Here is a 7,424-nt window from a genome sequence, read left to right as displayed (position 1 = left end):
TGGGATTCTCCAGGCAAGAACACTGGAGTGGGTTGCCATTTCCTTCTCCAGTGCATGAAAGTGAAAAGTGAAAAGTGAAAATGAAGTCGCTCAGTCGTGTCCGACTCTTCGCGACCCCATGGACTACAGCCTACCAGGCTCCTCCATCCATGGGATTTTCCAGGCAAGAGTACTGGAGTGGGGTGCCATTGCCTTCTCTGTTTATGCGTGTTGCTCATCTGATATTCCAGCTCTAGGAGGTAGATGGGATAGGGGTTTCAGTTCCATTGTACTAGCTGTGCAAGCTGAAGCTTACAAAAATTAATGTTTGAGACTTCCCTGGAGGTCCAGTGGTTAAGACTTTGTGCTTCCAATGTAGGGGATGTGGGTTAGATCCCTGGCCAGGGAACTGAGGTCCCATATCCTGCATGGTGTAGCCAAAAAAAAACCCCAAAAATAATGTTTATGCAGCTGGAAACAGGTAGAACCAGGAGCTGAAGTCTCCTCTCCTACTGCCTACTGGTGTGCTCTCTCTCCTCCATCACCGGGGCTAGATAACTAGCTGTTGCTGGTCAGGCTTCATGACAAGGACAACAGTGAGCTTGGGCTGCTTCTCACATCTTGAATGAGGACTTCCAGGATGGACAGGAGCCAAGAAAAGGTCATTAAAATGCCTTTGGTCCCTAACTTCCTCGTCTCAGGTCCCTCTACCCAACACACTTGGTGTGCCACCCCTACCCACTTGGCAACCCGCTCCAGGCTTCACCTTAGAAGCAGGGCCTGTCAGCTCCCTGGCAGTTGTGGTGGCACACAGCAAACCCCCAGGCTGTAATCCTTTGACACTCGCCAAGCCTTAAGAGAAACAAAGATGTGGACTTGCAGGCCCCTCACATGAGCTGGTGCCCGTTTCAGCAGGACCACCTCCCACCCCTGGCTGTGGTTCCTCTGGTCTTGTCCAGGGAGCTGCCAGCCTGTACCTACCAGCCTGTATCGTCCTTCGCCTCCGAGGACAGGCTGTCTCCCAGATTCAGTGGCACGTGCTGTGCCGAGACATACCCTTCCTCACCAGGACCCCTGCTCCCTGCTGTGGGAAGCCAGAAGTCACAGTCATCTGTCTCATAAGAGCTAACGTGCTTGGGTTTCCTGTGCACCTGGCGTGTTAGATGCGCTACCTTGGCCAGTCTGCATGACCTTGTCAGGAGGTAGGTACCATTGTCCCCGTGTTGCAGATGAGAAAACTGCGGCACAGAGAAGGAACTTGCCAAAGGTCACAGTCCTTTGAGTGGCAGAGCCAGAATGTTCTTCTAATCTGACTCCAGGTGTAAAAAGCTGGATGGGGCTTCCCCCTGGGGGAGACACTCTGTGTTTTTGCTGTGACCTCAGTTTTGTGTGTGGAGGCCAGGGGAGATGGCATGGGTTGAGGATTCCCAGCTCTCAGACACCCATCTCCAAGTGTAAGTACAGAAGACCCACTTTAAAGGCTAATAGGTTCACGATCCAATCTTCTACTGACTAGCCACGAGCCTCAATTTTCTTATCTGTAAAGTGGGAACAGTAACAATCTAAGTCTTTTTTTTTTTTAATAGGGTTGTTGTCATGGTCAAATACGGAATGCGTGTAAAAATGTTTTCAGAAACACAAAGCTCCACAAAGTGGCAAGTCTCTTGCTCTCTGTTAGCATGAACAGTTGTTAACTACTACACAGTACAAACCACTTGAATATCTTTTCTTCCCTAAAGGTGGCTGCAGCGTTAGTGTTCTGGCCATGTATCCAGTTCCCATAGCAATGGACGCTGGGATACGAGAGTTTGCCTGGCTCCTGAACAGTCACAGCCAGCTATATGGGATTCATCATCCTCTCCCTGGGCTTTCTTGTGCCTTCCTGCCCAGTGGTCATAAATGAGATGTGTACCACCTCTGCCCAGGGTTGCTATGAGAATCAACTGGGCAGCCTGAGAAGGATAAGACCCATTAGCAGATGGGCAATAGCCAGCAGTGCTGGTTAGGATTCAGATTAAAGGGAACTAAGCTGTGCTGCCAGTGGGAAATTGGTGCGACTGTGCAAAGCAATTTGGCAATAACCGGTGGCACTAAAGCTAAACCCATCCTTTGACCTAGCAATTTCCCTTCTAAGTGTACATTTTTGGAAGGACTCCAGCATAGGGGCACAAGGAAAAGTACAAGCACGTTCAATGAAGCTTCATCTGTATTTAAGAGAAGTTGGAAACAACCTAAATACTGATGAACAGAAGAGCAGATAAACTGTGTTTTCCTAAAATTGAGTATTGTTCTGCAGGTAGCTAAAAAGGATGTATCAGAACTACAAGCATCAGTGTGGACGAACCTCAGAAACACACTATTGAACTGGAGGATGGGAAGCACGTTCCAGAAGAATATATATGGTGTGCCATTTATGCAAAGTTTCCAAACATGGAAATTGATCCTTTATTGTTTATGGGTACACACAGATCTGGGTGATAGAGGTGTAAAAGCATGCATAGGAATGCTATTAATATCAGAATCAGTAACAGGGAATTACTCCTGGAGAAGGGGAGGAAGCGGTTTGGGATGGTATCTGCAAGGCTATAGAGGACACTGGGTTTCAACTGTACATGTAACATTTCATTAACTTTTAAAAATCTGAATCAAATGTAGAATAATGTTTGCATTTGTCAGAGATGGGTGATGGGCACACACATGTGGGTTATCTTTTCCAACTTCTCTGTATGCTTGGTGTATTTCCTAGTAAAAAAAAAAAAAAGAACAAGCCACAAACAACACCAATAGAAGGTTTTGTTTTTCCATCCTTTCCTTGGTAAGCTCAGGAAATAAAAAAATCTGAAATTACAAAGCTGTAGCAGCATATGCTCTTTGAATTTATGCAAATTTTAATTGCATGCCTTGAGGGAGAGAAAGTTGATACAAAGAGTGTGATTTGTTTAGCTGGCCCTTCTAGTTAATAAGCAGTGTGCCTGGTGGTGAGGGTGCCCCGGGGTGAGGGCACCTTGGGGATAGTTGATCTGCACCACTTCAGTGGGCCCTGGTACCTGTTCTCTACATAATGAGCCATGGAAGGCATGTTCAACGTTAATTCGGACTCTAACTTTTCTTGTTAGGTCCTGAATTGTCAACCCAATCCCTGTGTAAAATGCAACTCCACCTTTAAAGGCAGCTTTAAAGCAAAGGGGGAGCCTTTTGAAGACCCAGTTGCCCAGGGTATTGGATTCCTATTGCTGCTATAACAAAGTGCCGCAGATTTAACACAAATTTCATACTTTAGAGCTCTGAAGGGCGGAAGTCCAAAATGGGTCTCGCCTGGTTAAAAGCAAGGTGCCAGCAGGCTGTATCCTTTTTGCAGGCTCTGGGGAAATCTATTTTCTAGCTTTTTCCAGTTGATAGAGGCTGCCCACCTTCCATGAGCTCATGGCTCCTTCCATCTTAAAAGCCATCACTGGCTGGTTGAGTCTTTCTCCTGTCAATCACTCTGACACTGACATTTCCTCCTTCTCCCTTCCATCTTTTAAAGACGCTTGTGATTATATTGGGCCCACGTGGATACTGCAGGATACTCTTGTTTTAAGGTCAATTTTAAATTTCATCTGCAACCTTAACATTCCCCTTGCCGTGTGACATAACATATTCATATGTTCAGTATTTGGAAGGCATTATTCTGCCTATTTGGAGAAGGCAATGGCACCCCACTCCAGTACTATTGCCTGGAAAATCCCATGGACAGAGGAGCCTGGTAGGCTGCAGTCCATGGGGTCGAGAAGAGTCGGACACGACTGAGCGACTTCCCTTTCACTCTTCACTTTCATGCATTGGAGAAGGAAATGGCAACCCACTCCAGTGTTTTTGCCTGGAGAATCCCAGGGACGGGCGAGCCTGATGGGCTGCTGTCTATGGGGTCACACAGAGTCGGACACGACTGAAGTGACTCAGCAGTAGCAGTAGCAGTATTCTGCCTATTACAATAGGAATCTAAGAGTTGGAGATTCTAAACGCCAGCCCTCCTCCTTCCCTAGCAAAGAGAGGCTGTTTTCTGTGTAAGTGCCGTGAGGATGGCGTCTCTACACAGGCAACCCCAGCGCCTGGCACCTAGAAGCAGTCCTAGAAATCAGACCCTCAGGGACATTTAGGATGGGATATTCAGACCTGAGTCTGTTTGCAGTGACAGTCAGTGCGGTGGCGAGAATCCCTGACCTGTTGTAGTTCCTCAGACTCTTCTGTGTGGATCGAGATGTCATATGTGATATGGGTAAAAAGGCAAGTGATCTCTGGGGCAGCTGGATGGTATGGGGATAAGTTAGAAAGTTCGAGTCAGTTGCCCTTTGTTAACCATTTTGAAAGCCTCAGAAAAAGAAAATATAAAGCTTGAGTTCAGTTCAGTCACTCAGTCATGTCTGACTCTTTGTGACCCCATGGACTGCAGCGTGCCAGGCCTCCATGTCCATCACCAACTCCTGGAGTTCACCCAAACTCATGTCCATTGAGTTGGTTGGTGATGCCATCCAACCATCTCATCCTTTGTTGTCCCCTTCTCCTCCTGCCTTCTATCTTTCCTAGCATCAGGGTCTTTTCAAATGAGTCAGCTCTTCGCATCAGGTGGCCAAAGTATTGGAGTTTCAGCTTCAACATCAGTCCTTCCAATGAATATTCAGACTGATCTCCTTTAGGGTGGACTGGTTGGATCTCCTTGCAGTCCAAGGGACTCTCAAGAGTCTCCTCCAGTTCAAAAGCATCAATTCTTTGGAGCTCAGCTTTCTTTATAGTCCAACTCTCACATCCATACATGACTACTGGAAACACCATAGCCTTGACTAGATAGACCTTTGTTGACTAAGTAATGTCTCTGCTTTTCAATATGCTGTCTAGGTTGGTCACAACTTTCCTTTCAAGGAGCAAGCTTGAGTTAGGCAACTATAAACTGAAGATGCGCTGTGAAAATCAGAGTGCATTTTTTGGTAGTATTTAAGGAGATACTTGTCTCAGTCACTCTGTGCTGAGAGTCAGGCCCAGAATCTAACTGTAAGGGTGGCAGACCCATTAAGAAGAACCAATGTCCATCCTGGAACTGGCAACCCCCTCCAGTACTCTGCCTGGAAAATCCCATGGACAGAGGAGCCTAGTAGGCTACAACCAATGGAGTTGTGCAGAGTCAGACACGACTGAGTGACTTCACTTTCACTTTTCACTTTCATGCATTGGAGAAGGAAATGGCAACCCACTCCAGTGTTCTTGCCTGGAGAATCCCAGGGACAGAGGAGCCTGGTGGGCTGCCACTTATGGGGTTGCACAGAGTCGGACACGACTGAAGCGACTTAGCAGCAGAAGCAGCAGCAATGTCCATCCTTGAGAAATTTTCAGTCTCAAAGTCAGGATGCTAAAAGGGAAAAATGTAGAACCTTGAGACCTGAAATGGGACCTTTGGATAAATGAGACTCTGAAACTCTACAATCCCTTGAGCCCTCTGGACTGGCAGAAGCAGTCCCCTGCCCCTTAAAATCAGCCTCCCCTTGCTTGGAGATCATGGAAAGATTGCTCTCAGAGCAGCATGATGTTTACCCTCAAGATCCACCTCTGCTACACTCATTACTGCCAGGCAGATAAACAAGGTCACCTCTCAGTTCAGTCCAAGCGGGGAAAAACAGTCCCTGCTCCAGAAGGACATCACTTATCTGTTGAAAGAACTTCAGGGCATGGCTGATCTGTATTATCAGGCATCAGGACTGATAATCTGTATTATCAGTCTTTATAAGTGATTTAAACAGCCACAAGGGCATGACTCAGCCATTCTCTCTCTGAGGCTGCCTGTGTCTATCCATCCATACTGTACTCTTTTTTCCTTCTACTACTACTACTAAGTCACTTCAGTCGTGTCCGACTCTGTGCGACCTTATAGACTGTAGCCTGCCAGGCTCCTCTGTCCACGGGATTCTCCAGGCAAGAATACTGGAGTGAGTTGCCATGTCCTCCTCCAGGGGATCTTCCTGACCCAGGGATCGAATGTGCATCTCTTATGTCTCCTCTTTGGCAGGTTCTTTACCACTAGTGCCAACTGGGGAGCCCATAGATGATATGAACCTACAGTAAATGAGGTAGAAATGCTCAACTTGCCTTGGCAGAGAATTAAGGAAGTGTCAGAAGGTCCTAAGGTCCTGGGAGGGGGCCATGGTCAGATGAACTGATCTGCCGTGGTCAGATGAATTTGTTATGTGAGATGTCACCTGACCATGCTTCTCAGGAGGGCTGGAACATCACTAAGATAGTGATGACATACTGGAGAGAGGGCCACTGGCATCTTGGAGAAGCCCTGAATTGGCCACCTCTATAAGCCAGGCTGGACAACAGGAGATGCTGCCATAGAACTGGAGTTGCCTAGTGTCAGTGGAGATTATGGAATTCCAGAGTGGTAGAGGTCCTAAAGGAGACCAGTCCTGGGTGTTCACTGGAAGGACTGAGGCCGAAACTTCAATACTTTGGCCACCTCATGCAAAGAGTTGACCCATTGGAAAAGACTGATGCTGGGAGGGGTTGGGGGCAGGAGGAGAAGGGGACGACAGAGGATGAGATGGCTGGATTGCATCACTGACTCGATGCACATAAGTTTGAGTGAACTCCAGGAGTTGGTGATGAACAGGGAAGCCTGGCGTGCTGTGATTCATGGGGTTGCAAAGAGTCGGACACGACTGAACGACTGAACTGAACTGAACTGAACTGAGAGGCCAGATAAAGGCAATTAACTGGTACCATGGCCAGCAAGAGCCTCGTGTACTTTCTAGATCTAAGTCAGTTTCCAGACCCAGAGCCCACTGACTGAAGGATAGGCAGGGTCCCCTTGAGGAAAACCCCTATGTTACCATCACATGTATTAAATAAACATTTTCCCAATCCTTCCTTAAAGAGTAACTATACAGGAGGGAAGGGAATTCTCACATCTCTTGAGGACCAATGAATAAATCCCAGCACCCGCATTAAAACTAAGGGTATGAGATGACACTGATACCAGGACACCTGCTATCATGCTTTTCTGGCTGGAGATGGGTTTATGGAGGACAGGGGATAAGAAATGTCCTGGCCCATGTCTGCCTCCAGTGGGTTTTTGGGCCCACAGACCCTTCTTATGGCTCCTTCCCCAGCTCCTGACTGATAAAGAGTGTTTTGGTAGGAAAAACTGAATGGGAGTGCTTGAAACTATAGCATCCCCAGCCAAGATAGAAAATCAGAAATGACACTACATCTTAGGTGCAACTGCAGGAAACAGCACCACCAGCAAAGACTTAAAGGATGCAGAAGGGTGGTGGCAGTTTATATCATATTCTTGTAGAATTCACTTGTTTGATCTCTGTGAAATCAGATGGATGGTGGTGAGTGATGATGGAACAGCGTAAACCTTACCAAGTGGTATTCCCTCCCTCAGCTGCCATGCTTGGGGTGTTATGATT

The sequence above is a fragment of the Bison bison genome, unplaced genomic scaffold, assembly GCF_000754665.1.
Source record: "Bison bison bison isolate TAMUID 2011002044 unplaced genomic scaffold, Bison_UMD1.0 scf7180017864368, whole genome shotgun sequence".
NCBI classification, from domain to species: Eukaryota; Metazoa; Chordata; class Mammalia; order Artiodactyla; family Bovidae; genus Bison; species Bison bison.
The sequence above is the reverse complement of the archived record's forward strand: the minus strand, read 5'-3'. Positions refer to the sequence as shown.